The 24,858-nt window shown below is 41.1% G+C and overlaps 1 protein-coding gene across 3 annotated transcripts in view; it reads left to right on the forward strand.

Annotated features, from left to right (window-relative positions):
- CWF19L2 (CWF19 like cell cycle control factor 2) overlaps positions 1-24,858 on the forward strand; it is an 803,233-nt gene that overhangs the window by 510,817 nt on the left and 267,558 nt on the right. The gene's annotated exons all lie outside the window — the stretch shown is intronic.

The following is a 24,858-nucleotide window of genomic DNA, read 5'->3' on the forward strand; positions in this document are numbered from 1 at the left end:
ATGGATGAATCTGTGGACTCGATACATCTTACAAGAGAAAACATCATTTATGCTTACCTGATAAATTTATTTCTCTTGTGATGTATCGAGTCCACGGCCCGCCCTGTTTATTTACGACAGGCAGTATATTTAAAAAAAAAAAAACTTCAGTCACCACTGTACCCTATAGTTTTTCCTTTTTCTTCCTAGCCTTCAGTCGAATGACTGGGGGGTGGTGCTAAGGGAGGAGCTATATAGACAGCTCTGCTGTGGGTGCTCTCTTTGCCACTTCCTGTAGGGAAGGAGAATATCCCACAAGTATGGATGAATCCGTGGACTCGATACATCACAAGAGAAATAAATTTATCAGGTAAGCATAAATTATGTTTTTTCAAATAGGGCATGTAATTTTAAACAACTTTCCAATTTACTTTTATCAACAATTTTGATTTGTTCTCTTGGTATTCTAGTTGAAAGCAAACCTATGAAGGCTCATATGATAATTTCTAAGCCCTTGAAGGCCGCCTCTATTTTATTTACTTTTCACAGCAGGGGAGAGCAAGCTCATGTAGGCCATATAGATAGCTTTGTGATCACGCTCGTGGCTAGTGGCAGACACTGAACTTATTGGCTAAAATGCAAGTCAATAGATAATAACTAAAAGTCATGTGATTCGGGGCGGTCAGAAGATGCTTAGATACAAGTTAGTCACAGAAGTAAAAAGTGTATTAATATAACAGTGTTGGTTTTGCAAAACTGGGGAATGGGTAATAAAGGGATTATCTATCTTTTTAAACAACAAAAATTCTGGTGTTGACTGTCCCTTTAAAGCACAGACCAATCCTATATATAATGCAATCCTGAACACAAAGACAAAGCAAAGGGTTTCCTTAATGGCGATCCAGATAACTTTTGCAGCTTTAGTTTTAAATTTTATAGCTAAACAATCTGGAAGCAAGAACTTATTATACCAGATAGTGCAGAAGAACAACAGCTTAACGCTAAATACACACGGGATAACTAAATATTTAAGGCATGTGTCTGAATGAATAAAACAAGGCACTTTAAGTTATAACATAACTGACCAATTTTTCCACCTAATATTGTCAATTGCATATATAGGCAGATATTATTAAATGCACTATTCTAAGAGTGATATATTAACCCTTAGATGATTGCTTCACAGCAATCCTCCTTATATACAATTCAGAAAATAAACTTAGGCTTAACAATTCTCCAAAGATAGAGGAGATCAGTTTCTCCTCAAGAGTTAGCCTACTGCTTGTAATGATTCTAATCAGACTTAATATATACAGTTGATAGATGGAGAACACTTTAGCTTTAGTGTTTGCTTTAAGATGTCCCTTCTTATCTCAGAGACTTACTACCTGTATGACTTATTTGCAGGTTCCCCAGACAGACAGAAATAACCTGAGCACAGTTCTGTCTTGCACGTGAGCAAAAGGGGCACAGGTTTAAAAAAGGTGGATATGTCCCTGAGTGGTCAAGTTGCCCCCAGCCTGGACATAGGAGACAGAATCCAGTTTGTCAAATTGTTCGTCACTATGTTGTGAAACTGCTTGATGCAAAAATAGTCCCACAACACTAGGCAAAACATTTTTTTTAGTAGTTAGACCAGAGCAGGGAATATACCATCGAAAGAGTAAACTTCTAGTATTCAGCAAATGCTGTTTTTTTTATTTTTTTTAACCAAGGTCCGTGAAGCTATAAACAAGTGCAGAATCTTCGGGCCAGGTCTTAGATTATTGTAAGATAATACCATCAATATACACAGTAAGGGAGCCCCTTTCAAATGCCAAATATTGGGGAAACAAAAAAAATAGTACTTATCTGTAATTATGTAACGTCTTAGACCATTTTTCTGTCACAGCGTCTTAAACCATAACTGCTCCGTTTGCCCACCAGGTAATTGTCAGCATACTTATCAGTAAAACCTTGTGACGGAGTGATGTGATCGGTAGCAATTCTCCTATCCCGGCCGCGGGAGACCAGGCGGAGTGGTATGACCCGCTCACCTAGCTCTTACGGCACACAGGGGTCTTGGGAGGGGTTGTCTGGTTCACAGGAGGTGGTGAGTGCCCCAGCAATTGGGTGGTGTTAAAGGGTGCCAGTTAGTTTTTTGTCATTTTTGTAATCCCAAGATTAAGGAGGATTCTGACATGCAAGAGACACAGATACCTTCCCGGATACGCAAGCAGGTGTCCCTATGGCCTTTACTCCTCCGGAGCGTGGCTTGTTTCCTCCAGAGGTTACGGCACAGTTCCACATGGCCATTTCTATGGCACTGAACCATTTATATCTCCCAAGTGAAGTATTTCTAAGATACTGTCCGTGTTCCTTTAACCAGGGCCCATCAAGCGTGGGATTGCCCGATTCAGTTCGGCCTTCTGGAGAAGCGTTGGCCCCTATCTCAGGGCCAGGGTCTTCAGTTGATCTGGCGAGGGATGATTTTGCCTTCTGGTATAGGCTGGCTCGCCTTCGTGTTCTTTTAAGACATGTTTTGGCAATGTTGGAGGATCCCAGTCCTAGCGGGCGAGGGATCTGAGGCCTTAGAAGCTGGATGGCAAGATGGATATGACGTTTGGGGATGAAGCCAATCTCATTAACGTCGCCGGATTTCTTTTTCTTTATATTTTTTGGTTCCAGTTCTGAGCTTAGGTGAATGGGGCTTTTAATCGGCTGGTCCGTTGTCGTTGTCCTTCACCTTGGGCATTCAACCGATGGGTGCTGCCTTCATTTTATTTTTTGATCCAGATGAATGTCTTTAATTTGTTTTTTCTTAAGCTTCTGTGTGTTAGAATCTCGTTTTTATGAACGATTTAGGTCGCGTGGGCACTTCCTCAGAAGTTGCGCACTTGTGAATAATTTAATTATGTTTTCTAGTTCATTTATCGATCCTTTGGGACGATTTTACTCAGACCTTGGGCAGCTCTAGAGTGTCCTTATACCAGACTGGTACTGGTCAGATACTTTTTTAGCTGTTACCAGGGTTCATGTCACCCTTGTGGTGCTAATTAATCCTACTGGATTCTGAATGTCAGGCCTATTCTATGGACTCCGGGCTCGGATCCTACTGAAGTATGAGGCCTGTTGTTTCAATGCAACCTTTCTGATCGGAGGGTTATGAGTGCCAATCTAAGTTGGTTGTTCGGGCTTCTTTACCGGGATACGGATCTGTTTCTGCAGATGTCGTCATGGTTTTTCAGATCCCGGGTACTCAGAACCGTTATTCCATTCTTTGGAGTTGGGAGATGTGTGTGACCTATGTGGCCTGGTGTGACGTTTGACTAATGATTTGCATTTTCACTCAATGTTCTTCCGGACGCTGACTCCTTAGCTTATTAAGTATTTTATTGCGGTGGCGGAGTTCCTTCCTTCATTCATATGGTCTGGATGCGCGGGCATGTTCTTCCTCTGCTCAGAGTTGTGTTACTCTAGGAGTTGGTGTGCAGGGGTTCCCTGCCTCCTGGGGTGGGGGGGGGCTGCAAAGTTCCAGCTTTTGCCTTCTTAAAGAAGATTTTTGGAAGATAGATCATTCAGGATCTCTGGCTGTTGTCTCTTCCAATACCCTTGGTCTGACCATTGTCTCGAAGTTTGGGTTTCTTTACACCCTTATTGCAACTCTAGCCTTGGGGCTTGTCAGTAAAGTGGCGAGGTCGGTTACGAAGGGCTGCCCTCCTGGGGTCAGGTAGTTGACCATTTATTCTCGATGCTCTGTTAGAAGCTTTGTGGGCGGTGTCTTAAGTTTGTTTTCTCTGGAATGGCGAGCAGGGTTCAGGGTTTTCCTTCACCTTCGGGTGTTGGTTGCTTCCTTGCCTGTGTGTGTAACACATGTTAAAGCTTGCCTACGACATTTCTTTGCAATCCTAGTGCCCTGGGTGCTGAATATTAGACCGTTAATTAGTCCTTTGTGACTCTTGGGTTTGAGGCTATTGCTAGATTGCCAAGTCTACAGACTTTAGAGGTGCGTTCCTCCTTGTAGGAGGCAGCTTTGGGTTCCTCTGGAAGTTAGATCATCGATTGATTCCTTTTTCGAGGACCCTGGTCTAGGTCCGCATATCTCCTTGGATGGATGTGTACGGTTCAATATCACTCTAGATGTTTGTAGTCCCGTGGGCCTCTCTCCGTAGTGGCTGGGACTCTGTGAGAAATGCCTATTTGCCTGTGGCTTAGGTTTTGGGTCCTTCTGACGGTTCCCTACTGATCTTATGGTGCATTTACCCTGTTCAGGTAGACTCCAGGTAGACTCTGAAGGGTCTCACCTCTATGGTAGGGTGGTTTTCCATTGTTTAATTCCCTTTTCTTCTAGAGCAGGGGGTAGGGTTCTCCGGGTTTGGAGTTGCCTTAGTATTTGAAGCGACCTGTGGGTCCTTGGTGTCTTGCCTGATAAGGGTTTTTTCCCTTCTTGCATTTCAGAATTCTGGAAGCGGAGTTGTGATGTAATAAATTGTTCCTCCATTCCTGCAGTGGGAGGCTGATGGTTTGATCTCTATGGGGTTCCTGCTATATGTTGGATTCTGATATATGGATGCTGAGGGTCTTCTTCCCTTGGGAAGTTTTCCTTGTTTTAGAGAAGACAGCCGTGTAGGGGGTTTCGTACCCCAGCACAATGTCTATCCTGACTCGTAGCATACCGTTTTGTAGTATTGGTCAGCAGTTTAACCGAGGGCTTTGTTCCTACGTTAAGCCTTCCTTTCTCTTCCATAAGTCTGGGACTCTTGTCTTTTGTCTTGACTAGCCCTGGGGCTGGGAAGATTGGGGGTTGGTTACTCTATGCAGGGTTGACCGTTTTATTTTGAGTCGGTTCTGTCCTTTGTGGGAGGTCTTGGATGTCCTCCTCTTTTCCACTGGCGATCGGTGCTGGGAGGAGCGCTTCTTGGAGCCCGATATTTGGAGGGCTGTGAGCCCTTGGATGGTTTGCAGTTGAATCCAGCTACTGCACTTTGAGGGTGTAACCAGCTACATCTACTTGCACTTTGACTGGGCAAGCTGTGAAACGCCTTCGGTGCTTGGGTTTAGCAATGGTGAGTCAGTTTCTACCTGTAAGCTGTTCATTGGGAGTTCCTGTTCAGATGGTTGGTGTTCTTTTTGGAGAACTCTTTACTAGCTGCTGGGATAGTTGTCCTATTCTGCTGTCTCTGCTGTCTAGCTTGCAGGTCTAGATCTAATATGAGGCAACGGGGAACTCATGGTTTTCCTGGAGTACCTTAGGGTATGGTACAAGATCAGGGATATGAAGATGTTCCTCGAGTCCTTTTTGGGACATGTTTCCCTGTGTATGGATCTTCTTAGGTCCTTGTGTTTCTGGGGAGTTTGTCTCCCTGGGTGTTGCTATTGTACGACAACCATGGGTTGTTCTAGGTTCTGCAGAGTGGCATGATCCTTTAGATTTTTCATGAGAATCTGTTCTCCTTTTTGGGGGCAGATAGTGGTCCTTGTCTTGGCCAGGTACCTTCATGGGAGTTGTGATCCGCAAGACTGACTTCTCAGAGGTTGTTTGGGCTTGACGGACTCTGGGACTGAGTGGTTGAGTTCGGCTTTGCCGGCGATGTAACTAATGTGCAGTTAACTGGGCTTGGGTTTTCACCTGTGTCGTCTTTTTTAATTTTTTTAGGGTGTCAAGTAATCAGGCTGTGGTGCCTTTTGAAGGGGCCACACATTGTACCCACCCGTTGTTTGCATTCATTGTCCTCTAGCTTGGGTATTCTTTTCCCAAAAGTAATGAATGCAGCTGTGGACTCTTTTAAGAAGAAAAACATAAATTATGCTTTCCTGATAATTTCATTTTCTTCTAAAGGGAAGAGTCCACAGCTCCCGCCCGTGGTTTTATTTATGAGGCGGCTGTAGTTTTTTTGTTCTTCTGGCACCTTTTTTCACCCTGATAATTCTTCTACTGTTCCTTGTTCCCTTGGCAGAATGACTGGGGGATGAAGGAAGTGGGGGAGGTATTTAAGCCTTTGGTTGGAGTGTCTTTGCCTCCTCCTGGTGGCCAGGTTCTGTATTTTACAAAAGTAATGAATGCAGCAGTGGACTCTTCCCTTCAGAAGAAAATTATATTTTCAGGGAAGCATAATTTATGTTTTTCGTTTATTTTATTTATTTAAAATAGTAATGTTAGTTTAATTTATAGTTTAAACGTAGGTTTATTTTATTTCACAGGTAAGTTTATTTATTTATTTAAAGATAGTTATATTGTAAGTTAGGGGGTGATAGGTTTAGGGGTTAATATTATAATTTAGTGTGTTGCGATGTGGGGGGCTGGCGGTTTGGGGGTTAATATGTATAGTCTTTACGATGTTGGGGGGCCAGTGATTTAGGGGTTAATCATTTTATTTAGGGTCGGCGATGTTGGGGGCGGCAGATTAGGGGTTTATGTTAGGGTGATTTACCATTCCGCCATCGCAGGTGTTAGTTTTTTTTCCTAACACTTTCTCCCTGTTGATGTCTATGGGGGAAAGCGTGCACGAGCGCTTAAATTCAGCCCTTTTGTGCTGTATGGAACTTAAAGGGACAGTCAAGTCCAAAATAAACTTTCATGATTCAAATAGGGCGTGTTATTTTAATCAACTTTACAATTTACTTTTATCACCAATTTTGCTATGTTCTATTGGTATTCTTATTTGAAAGTTAAACCTAGGAGGTTCATATGCTAATTTCTTAGACCTTGAGGGCTGCTTCTAATCTGACAGTTTTTCACCACTAGAGGGCGTTCATGTGTTTCATATAGTTAACATTGAGCTCACACACGTGAAGTTACCTAGGAGTGAGCACTGATTGGCTAAAATGTTCTCCTTTTATTGATTGTATGTGTATGCTTTTTAAAAAAAATGTAACTCTGAAATCTTGACTGATAATGAGCCCTGCTCCTGTACAGGAATCCAATACAGGCATATAGCAGTAGGGGTGGGGGGCTGCTTCTTTCAAAAATGCTGTGCCTTGATGATATCAAATACATTGTAGATGCAGTTAACCCAGCAGCTAGCTAGCAGAGTGGACTGCAGTTTTAGCCTTTTTGGCAGCTGTGGGGTTAACTGCATCTGCTATGTATTTGAGTTGTTTCTCAGTGAGCAGGAGATTGTGTGGGAGGTTCCATAATGATTACATACCCTACGTTTCAGAATGCAGACGTGCCTAGGGGGAAATATAAGTATGTGGTTTTGCCTCATCTTTACTCTCCTGCATGGGCTCTGCTTTTAGACATAGATTGATCGGCTGCTACTGAGATCACAAACAGAACATGTTTGTAGAAAGTGAAAGTAAAACGGCCATTTTACAAATGTGTGCTAAAAGCAACCGCTAGATGTAGCTGGTTTGCAAGAAATCATACAAATCAATGCAGTACAGCCACTTCTGAGGATTTTTCTTTATAAAAAAAAATTGCATACTTCCGTATAATATATCAGATTATTAGCTATCTGTTTCAAGGAGGAAAACCCCACAAATAAGTTACTCTAGGGACTATAAGAGTAATTGTTATAACTAATCAGTAACTAATCAGTAAAAGATTAGAGGAGCATCAACTGACATCATGCATCATTTAGTTTAAATGCCTCTGTGTCCAAAACAGTGAAAGGGACTCTAATGAAAGGGTAATTTACACAATAAAGGTAAGAAAAAGGTAGCTATAGGAGTATCTGTCACCAAATCCAGTATATATTGACTATTGTTAGAGTACACTAAGGGGTCAATTTAGTGTACTCTGCCTACAATTGCAGGTTCTCACAAAAGAACCTGCAGTCCGTATTTAACTCCTTAAGGACCAGACCATTTTTCAATTTCTTACCCTTAAGTACCAGGGCTATTTTTACATTTTAGGTTTCTCATCTTATTTACAAACAGCTTGTGATGATATGGCAAAAATGGTTGTAAATGCTTCTCTGGGATCCCCTTTGTTCAGAAATAGCAGACATTTATGACTTTGGCATTACTTTTTGGTAATTAGAAGGCCGCTAAATTCTGCTGCGCACCACACTTGTATTATGCCCAGCAGTGAAGGGGTAAATTAGGTAGCTTGTAGGGTTAATTTTAGCTTTAGGTAGAGGGAAGCAGCACTCTTACTCCATGGTCCTTAAAATCCAAAAGGTTTATTTCAAAAAATGTTAAAACACGTAGAAAAGTGGACAAGCACAGCACAATACAAATGCAAGCTATACAGGTGGAGGGGGGGGAGCAAATCCTTACATGTTTCGTGCTATGCAGCACTTAATCATAGGATAGCTCACCACCTATGCAGCACACCTTTAAAGGAGCAATGGCCAATCATTCAAAGCCATAGTATACCCAAAATGAATGTCTTAAAGGCATACTGCACAGGTGTGAGAAGAAATGGTGTAACATAATAATACAGAAAAAAAAACTTATTACATAAGAAGTACAAAATGAAAATGAAAGTGAAAATAAAAATGAATGTAAAAAACACATCAATAAATCATGTTACACAAGATCCAAATTAGTCTCAAAAAGAAAAATAATTGTAATTGTAAATCTTGTTATGAATCTAAGACAGATGAGATATAGTAATGAAAGATATATATCTATATAATCATATACACAAGGCAAGACAAAAATCAAATATCAAAAAATCAAAAAGATTTCAAAGGCAATAAAGTACAAATCAAATGGAATATACAACTTTTGATAAAACCTTAGAAAAAGTGGTATTGATTTTTCAAAATGTCATGCACTAATTGTGTTCATATTCACATTACCATGTTAACAGTGGGATTGAAAAAACTGAACATAACTTATGTTTTCAGAAATCAAAATTTTGGAGTCTGATATACATATGTTATAAGTGTATTATAACACTGTCAAATTTTTTCCATATTTTTTCATATTTTTTCATAATTTTTTCATATCCCTTCATATTTTTTCACAGTGGTAGATAAATACAAAAATAAAAAAAAATAAAAAAGTTAATGTGAAAACATATACAGATATGTATAATTGTATACATCAAGGTGTCAAAATATGAAGATATGTGAATGTAATACTGAATATATTTAGAATGAGAGTAAGATAAAGCAAAAATATAAAGCAAAAATATAAACTAAATAAATAAATAATTTTGATGAATATTCTTGATATGACTACGACAATGGGTGTCTACATAGATGGGACTTATTTAAGATGGCACAAGTTACTCAACAAAGTAACTAATGTCCCATTCTTTATTTAGACCAAAAGGTACCCTCGTGTTAAGTTTCCAAATCCAAAAAAGTTCTTTCTTGGACAATATATTGTAAATGTTTCCTCCCCTAATGGGCTTTTTGGCTATGTCTATTACTTTTACAGTAAATTTTGGCTGATCAGTAAAATGTATGCAATTGAAATGTCTTGCTACACTCGAATCCTTGTTATAATTTTTAATATCCCTTCTGTGCTCTCCTATTCTTGATCTAAGGGCACGTGAGGTCTGACCAACATACTGTTCAGAACAGAGGGTACAGTCTATAAGATAGACGACGAATGTTGTACTGCAATTGGCGTAATGATTAATCTTAAAATTCTGTTTGGTTACATGACTGGTGAATTCAGTCTCCATAGATATCTGTAAGCAAGTAAGACAGTTTCGAGATAGACATTTAAAAGTGCCCTTCTTATTCAGCCACTGGCACCCCCTTGGACCCACTTGGCTGTTCACCATGCTGGGCGCAAGCTTTTTAGCAAGTGTGGGTGCCTTTTTAGGCACAAATTTGACCTTATCTACAAAATTTACTAGAATATCATCACCTTTAAGTATGGATAAGTTACCTTTAATAATTTTACATAAATCATTGAATTGTGAAGAATACTCTGTCGAAAATACTACTAAATCTTTATCACACATTGCTTTATTGGCCTTGTTATTCCGCTTTCCCTCTTTAGAATTATAGGTACATCTCACCTCATCTAAGGACTGCTGGAGTATATTCCGATCGTAACCTCTAGCACAAAGCCTATCCATCAATTTGGTGGCTTGGATATTAAACAATTTATCTGAATTGGAGTTTCGACGTAACCTAAGAAATTGGCTCTTAGGTATCGAATTTATAAGATGTTTGGGGTGACATGATGTGGCATGTAAAATCGTATTGCCAGAGGTTGGTTTTCTATATGTGTCAGTGACGATCTTATTAAGTTCGACTGAGCCAACTAAGGTGAGATCCAAAAAATGAATTTCTTTATCTTGGATCTCCCCCGTGAACTGTAAATGTAGATCATTATTGTTTACAAATTTGAGGAAATCCTCAAAGACAAAGTCACCTTTGACCACAAAGATAAGGTCATCAATGTAACGCATATATATGCAGATGTTATATATGAAAGGGTTATTGCCATTATAGAGGCTGCCGAGTTCCCACCATCCCACAAATAAGTTAGCGAATGAGGGGGCAAATTTTGCCCCCATCGCAGTACCACAGATTTGTAAAAAGTACTCACCATTAAACATGAAGTAATTGTGGGACAGTAGGAACTCGACAGTCTCACAAAAAAACAATTTAAATTCCCTGGAATAATTTGTATAATTATCCAAAAAGAAACCAATGGCACACAATCCCAAATTGTGCGGTATACGTGAATATAGTGACACCGCGTCAATCACCACCCACCTATGATCTTTATCCCATTTCATCTTGTTAATGATAGTTAAAAGATGGGATGAATCCCTTAGATAACTACTAAGGTTCTGTACCAGTGGCTGTAGGACTGAGTCAACCCACTCAGACAATGGTTCAAACAACGAGCCAATCCCAGAAATTATTGGACGGCCTGGTGGGTTGACTGAGTCCTTGTGTAATTTAGGCAGGTGGTGAAAGACCGGCGTCACGGGAAACTGTGGAACTAGGGAAACACACTCCTCTTGTGAAATGAAACCTAATGCAAGTGCATCTTCAAGTAACCTGTCCAATTTGTGGGTGAATTCTTTTTCTGGGTTATAAGATAACTTTCTATATGTAATACCATCGTTCAATTGCTTATAGGCTTCATCAATGTATTGAGCTTTATTCATAACTACGACATTACCTCCTTTGTCTGATGAACGAATGACAAGATCATGTTTACTTTCTAATTGTCTGATTGCTGCTATTAATTTTAGCTTTAGTGTAGAGATCAGCCTACCCCCCTGACACATCCCTCCCTGACCCCTCTCTTCCCTCCCCCACCTCACATTTGTCACTGCCATCTTAAGTACTGGCAGAAAGTCTGCCAGTATAAAAAAAGGTATATTTATTTATATATATTTTATATGAAGTGTAGGATCCCACATTACCCCCCCCTCGACCTATTGGCCCCCATATTAGGTACTGGCAGCTGTCTGCCAGTACCCAGTATACTTATACATTTGCCCTTTCCCCCCCCCCCCCTAAAAAAATATAAACTTATTTTCTGTAGTGTAGCTTCCCCCCCTCAATACCCTACCCCCCTCCCGGATCCCTTTACAAAAACTATTTCCCTTTCCCCTCTCCCTCCTTCGGCTGAACAGTGAACAATCATTGAAGACTGTGTGCGTGCACGCACTCCCGAGCCCCGCCTCCTTGCACAACGCTGGTCGTTAAGGGGTTAACAAGCAGCGGTCATTTTAATCTCCTTGGTCTTGTCTGACTGGGGAGATTGACAGCTCCTCCCCACACGGGCGATGGCGGCGTTGCACAAGAGCGCAAAATTGTCCACCACTGCTTGATAAATCGACCCTTATAACATTTGCTGGCTATTGGGAGTCCTATCATAAAGAAGAGAAGTTTAAGAACAAACAAAAAAGTGACCAGCATTACTAGCAAACTAAGAGAAGCATAACATCAAAGGTAACATTCAATAACGACCTAATTTTAATATGCCAATTCCCCAAGTAACATATGTGAAACATAATTTATTCATCACTATATATGTATATATAAGTGATGTAAAACCCTACTATATTACATAACTGTGTCATTCAAACAGTAGGAGCTGTTCACTAACAACTGAAAGATAGTTTTAATGATAGATATACCGTATATATAGTGCCTTTGGCTTGTTGACATAAAGCTAAAGACGGTTGCGTCTAAAGAGATATGAACAACAGAAGGGGCGGCATGTTGTTGACTATAAAACATCAGATCTACAGATCGTCATACAGAAGCCTTGTTCCACCCACATACTGCCCAGTCGTAGTGCTGCTCCGGAAAGTCCCCAGAGGCAAAGTATCAGAGAGGGGATTGAAGGCAGCAAGAAGTGTTGCTGGAACATATATTTTTTTAAATTGTATGCTCTGTATGTTTCATATACTTTTTAAGGACTTTTTGCTTTTTATAAAATCAACAGGTATGATTGCCATTATTTTTTTATTTCTTAGAAATATCAACCATAATTATAGACGGATATATTTAGCAGGTAAACATTAATGCAGAATTTAAAAGTACTCATTAAAAAAAGTATATATTTTTCTTTATCCGGTGTTTATATTTATATGTGTATATATATATATATATATATATATATATGTATATATATATATATATATATACACATATATATATACATACACACACACACACACACTAATATATATATATATACATATATACACACACATTATATACACACACATTATATACATATACACACACACACTCCTGGCTCTCAAGTCTAAAAATGCATTTGCAAAGAGATAGAACTCTAATTATAGTCTATTTACAGGGCATACAAATTGCAGCCTATATCCCTTTATTATACATGGATGAGAAGACAAAAAAAACAGAACAAAGCAACAGTATTGCCAGTTTGTTTGGAAGAGTTTGCAATGTCACATCAATATGAATTATAGAAAACCATACGAAGTCACAGAGAAAGAGCAAAACAGGTTTAAAGGATGACTTTCTGCATGTTTGTAAAATCCTAATGCTATTTGTAATATCCTAAAAATAACATTTTTATTGACATGACATTTTTGTCTGCTATTCTCACACCCTCACTGTTATGCAAGCGTTATGACCATCATTTGTATGTATGAGCAATTCTGCAGCTTGCAAACGTGATGGTTGATGTATTTTTATGTGAGGTCTACTTTTTGTTTGGGTTATCATTATCAGCACATGCACCAGATTCGGTAACAGTGAGGATGTGAGAATAGCAGACAAAAATGTCAAATATGATGCAGATACCTGCTATATTGACAAGCAGGCAGCTCTGTGTCAGGAGCGCTCTTCTGCCTCTACACTCAGGCAGCTCTGTGACAGGCGCTCTTCCGCTTCTACACGCAGGCGCTCTTCTGCTTCTGTGGACAGTGCACATCCTTTTATGTGCACTGCTCCACCAAAGAAGCGCGATGCCGAAGTGCCGGTGATGTCACGAGTGACGTCACCACTTCCGGTTGCGGCTGTGCAGTGAATGAAAAATGCATAAACGTATATGCATTTTTCATTCGCAAATGACACACACGTGATAAAGGGGACAGGGAAAGCGGCCAGAAATGTAAAACAAGAATTTTAGGTGAAAAAATGAAATAAAAATGCTAAGTTATTGTTAGAAACACTTAATATTGCAAAAGGAATATTTTTATTATTGTTCTGTACAGTGTTGACTGGTCCTTTAATATATATTTTATATTTTTTAGTTGTCAATTAAATGGCACCTGTGATTGTGTAGAATAAAATCAGATTGCAGTGATATGAAACCCCAATCAAGTTAAACCCCAATCAAGTTAATTGTAGTTTTCCATTTTTAAGCAGATATTTTTTATGAATCCATTGTTCTCGTTTGGTTATTAAAAGGGACCTTTCTCAAAAGGAGACAGACGAGAGCAATATTAGTCTATGTTTTTGTTTGACTAGATCCTTTGGAGTTTGATCTTCTGGCTGATAATTGATTAAAGTGGATTGGAAGCAGGTGTTATGTAGATCTGTGCAGCTCTGAGGATTTTCTGTAGTTTGTGGTTGTTATACTCCTGTCTTGTTTAATAGTAACAGCAGTGCCTCTGATGTTTTCTAAGGGTTGTTTGAAGGTCAATTTCATTGATTAGTAGTGTTTGCTGAAATCCTCTCAGCACTGTTATGTCTCATATTAACCCTATGAGCGCCCTTGAGTCAGTGTGCCACAGAATGCCTTGGCTCAGCTGGCAGCAGTTAAATTCAGAGTTGCCAGTTATCTCCATTCACCTGCATCTCTCTTGTCAGAGTTAACGTGCATAAAAAAAGTAAAATAAGCCATGGATGACAACTCTCATAGAGCAGCTGCAAGCTTTTTTATATTCTTGCCATGTCTCTACAGAATTTGTCTGACTAAATCTGTTCAAGAACATAATGACAGATGTATATATGATTTTACAGATGACTTATTTTGCTACAGATAAACTTTCCTACTGCATATCTGCAATAAAACCATATTTCTCCAACATAGGTGTGTCCGGTCCACGGCGTCATCCTTACTTGTGGGATATTCTCTTCCCCAACAGGAAATGGCAAAGAGCCCAGCAAAGCTGGTCACATGATCCCTCCTAGGCTCCGCCTACCCCAGTCATTCTCTTTGCCGTTGTACAGGCAACATCTCCACGGAGATGGCTTAGAGTTTTTTAGTGTTTAACTGTAGTTTTTATTATTCAATCAAGAGTTTGTTATTTTGAAATAGTGCTGGTATGTACTATTTACTCTGAAACAGAAAAGAGATGAAGATTTCTGTTTGTAAGAGGAAAATGATTTTAGCAACCGTTACTAAAATCGATGGCTGTTCCACACAGGGCTGTTGAGAGGAATTAACTTCAGTTGAGGGAACAGTGAGCAGAATCTTACTGCTTGAGGTATGACACATTCTAACAAGACGATGTAATGCTGGAAGCTGTCATTTTCCCTATGGGATCCGGTAAGCCATTTTTATTACAGACAATAAATAAGGGCTTCACAAGGGCTTTTGGAGACTGTAGACATTTTCTGGGCTAAATCGATTCATATATAAACATATTTAGCCTTGAGGAATCATTTTAATCTGGGTATTTTGTAAAATAATATCGGCAGGCACTGTTTTGGACACCTTATTCTCTAGGGGCTTTCCCTAATCATAGGCAGAGTCTCATTTTCGCGCCGGTATTGCGCACTTGTTTTTGAGAAGCATGACATGCAGTCGCATGTGTGAGGAGCTCTGATACATAGAAAAGACTTTCTGAAGGCGTCATTTGGTATCGTATTCCCCTTTGGGCTTGGTTGGGTCTCAGCAAAGCAGATACCAGGGACTGTAAAAGGGTTAAAGATAAAAACGGCTCCGGTTCCGTTATTTTAAGGGTTAAAGCTTCCAAATTTGGTGTGCAATACTTTTAAGGCACTGTGGTGAAATTTTGGTGAATTTTGAACAATTCCTTCATATTTTTTCGCAATTGCAGTAATAAAGTGTGTTCAGTTTAAAATTTAAAGTGACAGTAACGGTTTTATTTTAAAACGTTTTTTGTACTTTGTTATCAAGTTTATGCCTGTTTAACATGTCTGAACTACCAGATAGACTGTGTTCTGAATGTGGGGAAGCCAAGGTTCCTTCTCATTTAAATAGATGTGATTTATGTGACACAAAATTTAGAGAAAATGATGCCCAAGATGATTCCTCAAGTGAGGGGTGTAAGCATGGTACTGCATCATCCCCTCCTTCGTCTACACCAGTCTTGCCCACTCAGGAGGCCCCTAGTACATCTAGCGCGCCAATACTCCTTACTATGCAACAATTAACGGCTGTAATGGATAATTCTATCAAAAACATTTTAGCCAAAATGCCCACTTATCAGCGCAAGCGCGACTGCTCTGTTTTAGATAATACTGAAGAGCATGAGGACGCTGATGATATTGTTTCTGAAGGGCCCCTACACCAGTCTGAGGGGGCCAGGGAGGTTTTGTCTGAGGGAGAAATTTCAGATTCAGGGAAAATTTCTCAACAAGCTGAACCTGATGTGATTACATTTAAATTTAAGTTGGAACATCTCCGCGCTCTGCTCAAGGAGGTGTTATCCACTCTGGATGATTGTGAGAATTTGATCATCCCAGAGAAACTATGTAAAATGGACAAGTTCCTGGAGGTCCCGGGGCCCCCAGAAGCTTTTCCTATACCCAAGCGGGTGGCGGACATTGTAAATAAAGAATGGGAAAGGCCCGGTATACCTTTCGTCCCTCCCCCCATATTTAAAAAATTGTTTCCTATGGTCGACCCCAGAAAGGACTTATGGCAGACAGTCCCCAAGGTCGAGGGGGCGGTTTCTACTTTAAACAAACGCACCACTATACCCATAGAAGATAGTTGTGCTTTCAAAGATCCTATGGATAAAAAATTAGAAGGTTTGCTTAAAAAGATGTTTGTTCAGCAAGGTTACCTTCTACAACCGATTTCATGCATTGTCCCTGTCACTACAGCCGCGTGTTTCTGGTTCGATGAGCTAGAAAAGGCGATCACTAGTGATTCTCCTCCTTATGAGGAGATTATGGACAGAATCCGTGCTCTCAAATTGGCTAATTCTTTCACCCTAGACGCCACTTTGCAATTGGCTAGGTTAGCGGCGAAAAATTCTGGGTTTGCTATTGTGGCGCGCAGAGCGCTTTGGTTGAAATCTTGGTCAGCGGATGCGTCTTCCAAGAACAAATTGCTTAACATTCCTTTCAAGGGGAAAACGCTGTTTGGCCCTGACTTGAAAGAGATTATCTCTGATATCACTGGGGGTAAGGGCCACGCCCTTCCTCAGGATAGGTCTTTCAAGGCCAAAAATAAACCTAATTTTCGTCCCTTTCGTAGAAACGGACCAGCCCCAAGTGCTACGTCCTCTAAGCAAGAGGGTAATACTTCTCAAGCCAAGCCAGCCTGGAGACCAATGCAAGGCTGGAACAAGGGAAAGCAGGCCAAGAAACCTGCCACTGCTACCAAGACAGCATGAAATGTTGGCCCCCGATCCGGGACCGGATCTGGTGGGGGGCAGACTCTCTCTCTTCGCTCAGGCTTGGGCAAGAGATGTTCTGGATCCTTGGGCACTAGAAATAGTCTCCCAAGGTTATCTTCTGGAATTCAAGGGGCTTCCCCCAAGGGGGAGGTTCCACAGGTCTCAATTGTCTTCAGACCACATAAAAAAACAGGCATTCTTACATTGTGTGGAAGACCTGTTAAAAATGGGAGTAATTCATCCTGTTCCATTAGGGGAACAAGGGATGGGGTTCTACTCCAATCTGTTCGTAGTTCCCAAAAAAGAGGGAACGTTCAGACCAATCTTAGATCTCAAGATCCTAAACAAGTTTCTCAAGGTTCCATCGTTCAAAATGGAAACCATTCGAACAATTCTTCCTTCCATCCAGGAAGGTCAATTCATGACCACGGTGGATTTAAAGGATGCGTATCTACATATTCCTATCCACAAGGAACATCATCGGTTCCTAAGGTTCGCATTCCTGGACAAGCATTACCAGTTCGTGGCACTTCCTTTCGGATTAGCCACTGCTCCAAGGATTTTCACAAAGGTACTAGGGTCCCTTCTAGCGGTGCTAAGACCAAGGGGCATTGCAGTAGTTCCTTACTTGGACGACATTCTGATTCAAGCGTCGTCCCTTCCTCAAGCAAAGGCTCACACGGACATAGTCCTGGCCTTTCTCAGATCTCACGGATGGAAAGTGAACGTAGAAAAGAGTTCTCTATCTCCGTCAACGAGGGTTCCCTTCTTGGGAACAATAATAGACTCCTTAGAAATGAGGATTTTTCTGACAGAGGCCAGAAAAACAAAACTTCTAAACTCTTGTCAAACACTTCATTCCGTTCCTCTTCCTTCCATAGCGCAGTGCATGGAAGTAATAGGTTTGATGGTAGCGGCAATGGACATAGTTCCTTTTGCGCGCATTCATCTAAGACCATTACAACTGTGCATGCTCAGTCAGTGGAATGGGGACTATACAGACTTGTCTCCGACGATACAAGTAAATCAGAGGACCAGAGATTCACTCCGTTGGTGGCTGTCTCTGGACAACCTGTCACAAGGGATGAACTTCCGCAGGCCAGAGTGGGTCATTGTCACGACCGACGCCAGTCTGATGGGCTGGGGCGCGGTCTGGGGACCCCTGAAAGCTCAGGGTCTTTGGTCTCGGGAAGAATCTCTTCTACCGATAAATATTCTGGAACTGAGAGCGATACTCAATGCTCTCAAGGCTTGGCCTCAGCTAGCAAAGGCCAAGTTCATACGGTTTCAATCAGACTACATGACGACTGTTGCGTACATCAACCATCAGGGGGGAACAAGGAGTTCCCTGGCGATGGAAGAAGTGACCAAAATCATTCAATGGGCGGAGACTCACTCCTGCCACCTGTCTGCAATCCACATCCCAGGAGTGGAAAATTGGGAAGCGGATTTTCTGAGTCGTCAGACATTACATCCGGGGGAGTGGGAACTCCATCCGGAAATCTTTGCCCAAATTACTCAACTGTGGGGCATTCCAGACATGGATCTGATGGCCTCTCGTCAGAACTTCAAGGTTCCTTGCTACGGGTCCAGATCCAGGGATCCCAAGGCGACTCTAGTAGATGCACTAGTAGCACCTTGGACCTTCAAACTAGCTTATGTATTCCCGCCGTTTCCTCTCATCCCCAGGCTGGTAGCCAGGATCAATCAGGAGAGGGCATCGGTGATCTTGATAGCTCCTGCGTGGCCACGCAGGACTTGGTATGCAGATCTGGTGAATATGTCATCGGCTCCACCATGGAAGCTACCTTTGAGACGAGACCTTCTTGTTCAAGGTCCGTTCGAACATCCGAATCTGGTCTCACTCCAACTGACTGCTTGGAGATTGAACGCTTGATCTTATCAAAACGAGGGTTCTCAGATTCTGTTATTGATACTCTTGTTCAGGCCAGAAAGCCTGTAACTAGAAAAATTTACCACAAAATATGGAAAAAATATATCTGTTGGTGTGAATCTAAAGGATTCCCTTGGGACAAGGTAAAAATTCCTAAGATTCTATCCTTTCTTCAAGAAGGATTGGAGAAAGGATTATCTGCAAGTTCCTTGAAGGGACAGATTTCTGCCTTGTCTGTGTTACTTCACAAAAAGCTGGCAGCTGTGCCAGATGTTCAAGCCTTTGTTCAGGCTCTGGTTAGAATCAAGCCTGTTTACAAACCTTTGACTCCTCCTTGGAGTCTCAACTTAGTTCTTTCAGTTCTTCAGGGGTTTCCGTTTGAACCCTTACATTCCGTTGATATTAAGTTATTATCTTGGAAAGTTTTGTTTTTGGTTGCAATTTCTTCTGCTAGAAGAGTTTCAGAATTATCTGCTCTGCAGTGTTCTCCTCCTTATCTGGTGTTCCATGCAGATAAGGTGGTTTTACGTACTAAACCTGGTTTTCTTCCGAAAGTTGTTTCTAACAAAAACATTAACCAGGAGATAGTCGTCCCTTCTTTGTGTCCGAATCCAGTTTCAAAGAAGGAACGTTTGTTGCACAATTTGGATGTTGTTCGCGCTCTAAAATTCTATTTAGATGCTACAAAGGATTTTAGACAAACATCTTCCTTGTTTGTTGTTTATTCTGGTAAAAGGAGAGGTCAAAAAGCAACTTCTACCTCTCTCTCTTTTTGGATTAAAAGCATCATCAGATTGGCTTATGAGACTGCCGGACGGCCTCCTGAAAGAATCACAGCTCATTCCACTAGGGCTGTGGCTTCCACATGGGCCTTCAAGAACGAGGCTTCTGTTGATCAGATATGTCGGGCAGCGACTTGGTCTTCACTGCACACTTTTACCAAATTTTACAAGTTTGATACTTTTGCTTCTTCTGAGGCTATTTTTGGGAGAAAGGTTTTGCAAGCCGTGGTGCCTTCCATTTAGGTGACCTGATTTGCTCCCTCCCTTCATCCGTGTCCTAAAGCTTTGGTATTGGTTCCCACAAGTAAGGATGACGCCGTGGACCGGACACACCTATGTTGGAGAAAACAGAATTTATGTTTACCTGATAAATTACTTTCTCCAACGGTGTGTCCGGTCCACGGCCCGCCCTGGTTTTTTAATCAGGTCTGATAATTTATTTTCCTTAACTACAGTCACCACGGTATCATATGGTTTCTCCTATGCAAATATTCCTCCTTTACGTCGGTCGAATGACTGGGGTAGGCGGAGCCTAGGAGGGATCATGTGACCAGCTTTGCTGGGCTCTTTGCCATTTCCTGTTGGGGAAGAGAATATCCCACAAGTAAGGAAGACGCCGTGGACCGGACACACCGTTGGAGAAAGTAATTTATCAGGTAAACATAAATTCTGTTTTTTGTGTTACCTGTTTCTTTCATATTGGTGGCGAGAGCCCACAAGCTAGTTTCCCAAAACCTCAAATGCCTTCCATCTCACTCATACCTCAGTTTTAAAAACCTTGCCTCCTTAGGAGGTGGTGAAGCATAATTTACTTGATTTCTTCGGTTAAAGACACTTCTTAGCATATTGAAGCCCAGTTCCTCTCTAAGTGCAGTGTTTGTCAGAGGGATGTGAAGGGAGTATTGCCTGATGATACCATGTTTTTGCCTGTAAATTGGTTGCAGAGATTCATCTGCTACCTCCCTTTATAGATTGACAATATACTCTTGTATCATTACCTCTGCTGATATGTTTCAGTACTGGTTTGGCTGTCTGCTATATGTAAATGGGTGTCTTACACAGTAAGTATATACTTTTATTATATAAGACACTCTCAGCTATGGATTGGGCACTTTTTAAGTACCGTTGTTATATATTGTTTGTATACATTCCTTGAGTCAGTAATTCAGTGCTCTTTTCTTCATAAATGGAAAGAGTCCACAGCTGCATTCATTACTTTTGGGAAATTCAAAACCTGGCCACCAGGAGGAGGCAAAGACACCCCAGCCAAAGGCTTAAATACCTCTCCCACTTACCCCATCCCCCAGTCATTCTTTGCCTTTCGTCCTAGGAGGTTGGCAAAGAAGTGTCAGAAGTTTTGAATTAGTCTCTTATGGAGGGTAGTACTCTTCAGCATGGGACTGGAGTTTGACGTAGTCTTGTCAGCCTTTCAGTGAAAGCTTGGATGAAAGTTAGAGTCCAGAGATGCAGGGAGAGTCTTTCTGTGAAACCATCCCGACTCATTTTAACATCTCCACAAGCAATCGGCGTTGATGAGTTTCTCTGCCTGCTTTCTTCTTCCGGTAAGATTGTTTCATTTTACTTTCTGCATGAAATATACTGTATTACAGATGTTTTCCAGAGGGGCTACCACCTAGCGGGACTAACTTATATCAAAGGGCCTCAGTGAGGCTCCTTTTGTATCTTGGAATAAAGGGTTAATATCTCCTGTGGGGGTTATTGAACAGGTTTTTTTTTAATCATGTTTGTTATATGGTTCAACCTGCTTATGTGTAGTGTATTTTGGCTCATGGCTGTGGAACATAACAGCTTTTGGAAAGTGACGTGGCCTTACGGTCGGGCGCGCTTTTTTGGACCATACGGTTCTCCTGGTGACTGGGCTTGGTCACGTTTTTGGCCTTTATTTCCGCATACCTGACCGTGTGGCGACAGAGAAATTCTAGTCTGCTGGTGTCGGGTTCATAGAAGGTGGTGAGTGCCCCAGCCATTGTGGGTGTCAGGTGCCATTTAGATTTTTTGGTCAAATCTTTTGTATTCAATGTCCTAGGAGGAGTCTGATATTGTGGAGACGGACGTCTCTGTTTCATTTTCTCCTCCTTGCGCAGAATGTGTTTTGCCCAGGATGATACAAGTCTATCAGTTATGTTCTGAATTAGAGTGCTAAATTCCTCAGGATCGGAGAATCAAGGGGCCGCTGAGCCTTCCGCTTCTGTCCTCCGAGTGACAAGTTCCCTTCCACCATCGCTTACTACGCATGCAGGTAACCCAGATTTTGCTTATCCTTCTCTGGAAGGTTGCTTGTTCCCGCCGGGAGTTTCGGCACGATTTTGCATGTTCATAATTTTGGCGCCGGTGAATTTGCAATTTCTAGAAGTTGGCTTAAGATATTGTTCGTGTTCCGTTACCCAGGGCTCTTCAGGCATGGGATGGCCTGTTCAGCTCTCTGGGGGAACGACTGTCCCTGAGGCTTCAGGGGGTCAACCTTCGGGGCCGGAGTCGTCTTTTGCTCCGGCGGGGGTATGCTGTGCTTTTTGGTATAGACTGGCGCACCTTTGTGTTTAATTGAGGCACGTTTTGGCGTTGTCGGAAGATCCCATTCTTAATGGGTCTGAGAATTTTCAGTCTGCTACTTCGAAAAGCTTACAGAATTAGACGTAAGTGGGTGAAGTAATCTTCTTATAGTCTTGTTTATTGAGTATTGAGTTTCTACAAAGACATGTTTGGAGGATCAATTTACCAAAGAGTTTCTTGATTCCACAGACAAAGGACACCTTTTTAGGTTTCCAGATATATTCAGGGACCATGACTCTATCCCTAACAGAAAAGAGATTGCTTTCAGCTTGTCTAAACCTTCAGTCTCTTATCATTTCCTTCAGTGGCTATGTGCATGGACTTTTTAGGTGTCATGTTTGCAGCATCGGACACGATCCCTTTTTGCTTGTTTTCATATGAGACCTTTACAGTTTTGCATGTTGCACCAATGGTGCAGGGATTATACTTGGATATCACAGCTGATATACTTAAATCCCAATAATCACCTTATTGTTCAAGGGGCCTCCTTTGTTTGTCCTACCTGGGCTGTGATCACAATGGATGCAAGTCTCTCAGGTTGGTCAGCTGTCTGGGGGTCTCTGACAGCACAAGGAGTTTGGAATCCTCGAGAGGCGAGGTTACCAATCAATATTAAAACTCTGTGCTATTTTTAGAGCTCTTCAGGCTTGGCCTCTATTAAAGAGAGAACAGTATATTCGGTTTCAAACAGACAATGTCACAACAGGGACATATGTCAATCATCAAGGGGAGACTCGCAATCCCCTAGCAATGAAAGAAGTGTCTTTAATACTTTCTTGGGCGGAATCCAAATCTTGTCTAATCACTGCGATTAATTTACCAGGTGTAGACAATTGGGAAGCGGATTATCTCAGCCAGCAATTTCTACATCCGGGGGAGTGGCATATGTCAATCATCAAGGGGGCACTCGCAATCCCCTAGCAATTAAAGAATTTCTCTAATACTTTCTTGGGCAGAATCCAACTCTTGTCTAATCACTGCACAACTCTTGTCTAATCAGATTGTGCAGATGTGGGGTCTTCCAGACATAGATCTGATGGCCTCTCGTCTAAACAAGAAACTTCTCAGATACCTCTCCAGGTACAGGTTTCCTCAGGCGTAACTGATGGATGCTCTAGCCGTTCCATGGTTTTAATAACCTGCTTCCATTTTTCCACCTCTGGTTCTTCTTCCAAGAGTGATCATAATGGAACAATAATATGTGTTTCTGATAGCATGGCCTCACAGTTGCCAACCTTGGTCACTTCCTCTAAGACCAGACCTTCTGTCTCAAAGGCCTGTTTTTCCATCCGGATCTCAATTCTCTAAATTTGAAGGCATGGAAATTAAAAGCTTAATCCTTAGTCATAGAGGTTTCTCTGACTCTGTGATTCACACTATAATACAGGCTCATAAGCCTGTTTCAAGGAAAATATATCACAAGGTTTGGAAAACCTATATTTCATGGTGTTCCATGGTGTACTTCTTTTAGAATTCCTAGTATTCTTCAGTTTCTTCAGGATGGTTTGGATAAAGGTTTGACTGCCAATACTTTGAAAGGACAAATCTCTGCTCTTTCTGTTTTATTTCACAGAAAGATTGCTAATCTTCCTGATGTTCACTGTTTTGTACAGGCTTTGACTCATATCAAATCAATCTATCTCTCCTCCTTGGAGTCTAAATTTGGTATTAAAGACTTTGCAGGCTCCTCCTTTAAGCCTATGCATTCTTTGGACATTAAACTACTTTCTTGGAAAGTGTTATTTATCTTGGCTATCTCTTCTGCTAGAAGAGTTCTGAATTGTCTGCTCTCTCTTGCGAGTCTCCTTATCTGATTTTCCATCAAGATAAAGCTGTCTTGCAGACTTTTTTTACATTTTTGCCTTATGTTGTGAATTCTAACAACATTCACAGGGAAATTATTGTTCCTTCCTTGTGTCCTAATCCTAAGAAAACTCTTGAAAGATCTTTACATTCTTTGGATGTGGTAAGAGCTTTGAAATATTATGTTGATGCTACTAAAGATTTCAAAAAGAGTTCTAGCCTATTTGTTATTTTTTCTGGTTCCAGAAAAGGTCAGAAAGTCTCTGCCATTTCTTTAGCATCTTGGTTAGAACTTCGGATTCACAAAGCTTATTTGGAGGCGGTGCAGCTATGCCTCAGAGAATAACAGCTCATTCTACAAGATCAGTTGCCACATCTTGGGCTTTCAAGAATGAAGCTTCAGTTGATCAAATCTGCAAAGCAGCCACTTGGTCTTCTTTGCATACCTTTACTAAATTTTACCATTTTGACATTTTTGCTTTTTCGGAAGCAGCTTTTGGTAGAAAGGTTCTTCATACAGCTGTTTTAGTTTTATTGTAGTGCCTATGATTTAAGTTTTTTGGATTTAATTTCTCAGCGGAAATAGCTGTTTTTATTTTATCCCTCCCTCTATAGTTACTCGTGGACTTCATCCTGAGTATTATTTCCCATCAGTAACTAGCTTGTGGACTCTCACCACCAGTTTTCCCTCTAAGGCTAGTTTTGTGTGCGGTCCATCAGTGAAACAGTTAATTAGGTAACCACACCCTGCAATTACCAAACACTGCACAATACAGACTGTAAGGTATGGTTCTTTTATTAACTGTTTCACTACTGTCTATGATGAAGCGCCACTAGAGGGCGCGAAACATGTCAGACGTTTTGTCCTATTCTTGCATGTTTGCTGTACAAGTGAAATAAAATTTCCTGAGTTTATTAATACGGCCGTGCTGCTGAATTTTTACTTT

The sequence above is a fragment of the Bombina bombina genome, chromosome 3 (assembly GCF_027579735.1).
Source record: "Bombina bombina isolate aBomBom1 chromosome 3, aBomBom1.pri, whole genome shotgun sequence".
Taxonomy (NCBI): Eukaryota; Metazoa; Chordata; class Amphibia; order Anura; family Bombinatoridae; genus Bombina; species Bombina bombina.